Raw genomic sequence first — 4,167 nt, 5'->3', positions numbered from 1 at the left:
GATGATGGGCTCAAGTATAGCAGGGATTGTGGGGCTGGCGCGGGATCGGGCAGTGTTTTGTTCTGCTGTGCATGGGGTCGCTATGAGTCGGAAAAGACTTGACGGCACTTAGCAACAACAACAACAATAATTTAGTACACCACAGCCTGGTTTGAGTGGCTAGCAGCTGTATGTAATATTCCCCATGATGAGACGGAAATCAACTCCATGGTGGAATCTACTGTGAGCAGTTGAGTAGTTACCTTAAGGAAGTGGTCTGCTCCCAGTATATAAGGAGAAGGTTTAGGAATAGTCTGTAGCTGTTTGGCACACTTGGACCCTGCACATAACTGAGGATTTACTTAGCAGCCTGCCATGTTTCCTGACAATCTTGGGACTACCTCTGGACTTGAAATAGTGGCCTGCTGTGTTATGTCATAATATTGGCACTGTGACATTTTATTTGTTGACCTTGGGTTGTTAGCCTCAGCAGCCAGCAGCTGCCTGAGTGAAGAGACACCTCTAGCTCTGGTGGGGCAGGAGCAAGAGGCAGAGCTGAAGCCTACATTTGAGGGGCTTTCACCCAGCCTCTATAGCTTGGCACTTTGAGCTCACTTCTAACCTCCAAAACTGTAAGTAACTCCTGTTTGTTAAATCCACTCATTTGTGGATTTTGAAATTGGTGAAATATTGTCACCAATTTGTGGTATCTTCTGTTAGAGCAGCATGAAGTAACCAAAACACCTTCCAACCTGAGGGGCTTGTCTTATAGCACTATGTCAGATAGTGCTCCACTGTGATTCATAAGGTTTTCACTGGCCAGTTTTTTCAAAATTAGACTGCCAAATCATTCTTCCTAGTCTGGCTTAGTCTGGAAGCTCCACTGAAACCTATCTACCATGGATGACCCTGTGTATTTTTGAAATACCGGTAACTTAGCTTCCAGCATCATAGCAGCACTCAAGCCACCACAGTATGACAAAATGACAGATGTGTGGTGGTTCTGCTGGCTTACCCAGCCCTAAGTGGAGGAAGTTCTTATATTTTTCTTGGCAATTTGAATAATGATATAATGGGGTGTGAATAGAATGATGCCTTCAGTTCTATAAGGTATTATCTTCACTTTCATTTTCAAATTTCTGGTGGGAATATGGAGAAGTCGATAAATAGTAAATTTATTTTTCTTGGGCATATTTATTACAATATTGTATGTTGTATTACTTTATCACTAATATTCACTGAGTGTAATTTATTTGTAAATTCTTCATTATCATCTGCAGATCTTCTCATAATTGAATATTATGTGTGAGGAAGATGAAAAGATGATTTACCTAACTACTTACAACCAAAACTCTTAGAAAAATACAGGGGCCCAACAAGGTGTTTTTGAAATGTGGAGGAAACCCTAATCAGATCTGCAACCAGATATGAAAGGGTCCAAGCTAGGATTATTTTGAAAAGTAAACTAGTTCTAAAATATCTTGTGTTAAGACTCATTTGTTCATATAATCAACTGTATCAGGTGCTTATAATATTCTTTTCAGTTATTTCTAATGTTTGCTTAAGAGAGAGATACTCAGGTTACCTGAAAATAGGGCAAGCCTGAGTCTCACATTTTGCCTGTTGTCTGAAAATAATTAGTAATAGTGTTCCATTTCACTTTCAAAGCTGCCCTGTTTGGGACATAATCATTGGTCAATTTATCAATAAAGATAGTATTAATTTGAAGGATACACAGGAAAGTTAAAGAAGCATAGGAAACTCAACCATCAAATGGCCAGTCACAACGGAAAGCTGGAACTTTGTTCAGAATATCACAGCACTCTAGAGACCAATAATAACTTCATATAGTCAGAGGGCAAACCGTTAGCAGAGGTAGAAATCACAACAAGGAAATTGTTAGTGAAGACAATAAAAACAGAAGAAAACTGCTAGCAAGGGCTAGAAAAATGTTGAGGAAATTTTTATTGAAGGTTGGAATAATGGTGACCTATGTTATGTAGTAGTGAAACAATTGAAAAAAAAAAATTGTTGCCTGCAGTAACTTAGAATAGAAAAATATACTAAATAAAATTTTATTGTTGTTGTTATGTGCCACAGAGTCAGACCCGAGTCATAGCGATCCCTTCTTGGGTTTCCGAAGTAGTATTACTACGGAAGTAGATTGGCCCCATCTTCCTTCTGAGGAGTGGCTGGTGGGTTTGAACTGCCAGCCTTCTAGTAAGCAGTCAAGTGCCTTAGGCACTAATTTTAATCTTTTTTAAAATTATTTCCCGGTAGAATGTTAAAGTGTCAATAGGCTTTTTTTTTTCCCTTTTAATTGAAATGGTATAGTAAAATAAAGATCAGTTAAAGAAAAGAGTGCTTAAATTATAAGAAGATTTTGAAAGAATTACAGAGGAGCTTTCAATTGTTAGGTTGGAAAATAATAGTATTTCTTATTTTCAGTTCCTCCATTTGGAAATGCTTCTCATAGTATAATATTCTCTGCAGCACAGGTCAGATTAAGTGTATGGCTCTAAGACTGTTTGTTAAGACCTATAGACCCCACTTAGTTACAAAAAAAGGAGTTTCTAAGAATTTTAAAGACATTTCCCCACTGCTGCCTGGCATCCTCAATGTAGAGAGAGCCATGTCTTAGAATAATGATGTGGCTTTTTGCCATAGCATGGGCCCAAATCAGAGATATCAGAAGTCTAAAAATTTATTAAGAGAGTTATTGATGATATCATCAGCTTGAGATTCTTCAAATTGCAAAAGATCTCAAGATAACCAACTTCCAATAAGGAGAAAGCAGACTAAGGAAGTTACTCAACTGCAATCATGGACCAAAGTTTTTCTAAATAAATATGGAAATACAAAGATAACATTGAAGAAGAACTCAAGCCTAAATTAGAAGCTAATTCTTTGAATTAAAACACCATATTTCTTTCAGCTAACTATGAGAATGATCAGGATTACAAATAGCCCTCAAAATGTGTGAAACCTCAAGTCATAATGAATTAGATAGTAGATTACAAAATCTTCTTTAAAAAATATTAGAAACTTTTGATAAAACTTTATTTCCTGAACTTTGAGCTCTGTCTCCACAACTATTTGGGTTGCCTTTACCTGTACGGAATCCTGTAAAATCTTTTGAGGTGATTATCTGGGAAAGTTGGAGGACCCACTTCATTTGATTCCAAGCTCTCAGGAACTACACTGTTTTGTGCTGCTTGTGGTCCAATGTCTGAAAACCATCCTTTCATTTATTTGTCTGTTTTCAGTTGTTTAAGGTAGTAGGGAAATTGGGTCCTTGTTTTTCCATTACAGCAAAAAGTGAAATCATGGCTGAGAATCATAATTTCATATATTTGGCTGTTTTTAATTGTTTAAGGCAATAAGACAAATCTGGTTCTTCTTTTTCCATCATAGTAAAAAGTAAAATCCTCTTTTCTTTTGATTTGCATAGTCCCTGACAAGAAATCTGCTATCATTCATATGTCTGTTCCTCTCTAAATAAGATCTCTTGGTTGTCCTCAGGTTACTCTTATTTTTTTTTTCTCCTTTAATCACTTATTTTGATGCAATTTGGTTATGGTTTGCTTTAGGTTTATTTGGTTGAGGTTTCATTGGTCTTCATGGGCCTGTGAGATTTTGGTTTCAAGAAATTTGAATAATTGACTTCCGGTAAGATGGCAGAATAAGCAGAAAGACTGCACAGACCCTCTTCAGCAAAGAAAAAGGGAACCAATTAGCATAGACACAGAAGATATTACTAGACCCTTGAGCCTTGAAGGGAAGGATATAGAAGTTGACTAAAATCCAATTAGCAGAAGAATTTGCATGAAAATACCAAAAAAGGAGACATACAGAGGTGTGGTCTGGCAGCGATTCTGAGTAAGCCTGACAGCACAGACAGCTTGGGGTTTGCCGAGTGGTGGTAGGACCTAAGATTTAACCTAAAAATCAGCCCTGCTACCCAGGGGACTGCATGGAGGACTGCTCTGGTGGCTGGAGAATAAAAGGCAAGGCAGCAGCGAAGAGGAAGGAGGGCTGAGGTGTAGACTTTTGCCTGTCTGGAGGGCACAGCTATTTTGAATAGCGGCTTGACCATTTGGATATTTAAAGTGACAGTGCTCTCCCAGAATTCAGGTTCTGCTTGCCAGTAACCCCAAGGACATTCTGGACCTGGACAACTGAAAAGGT

The sequence above is a fragment of the Orycteropus afer genome, unplaced genomic scaffold (genome assembly GCF_000298275.1).
Source record: "Orycteropus afer afer isolate SDZICR_OR568_19922 unplaced genomic scaffold, OryAfe1.0 scaffold00086, whole genome shotgun sequence".
NCBI classification, from domain to species: domain Eukaryota; kingdom Metazoa; phylum Chordata; class Mammalia; order Tubulidentata; family Orycteropodidae; genus Orycteropus; species Orycteropus afer.
This window is presented reverse-complemented; position numbering follows the sequence as displayed.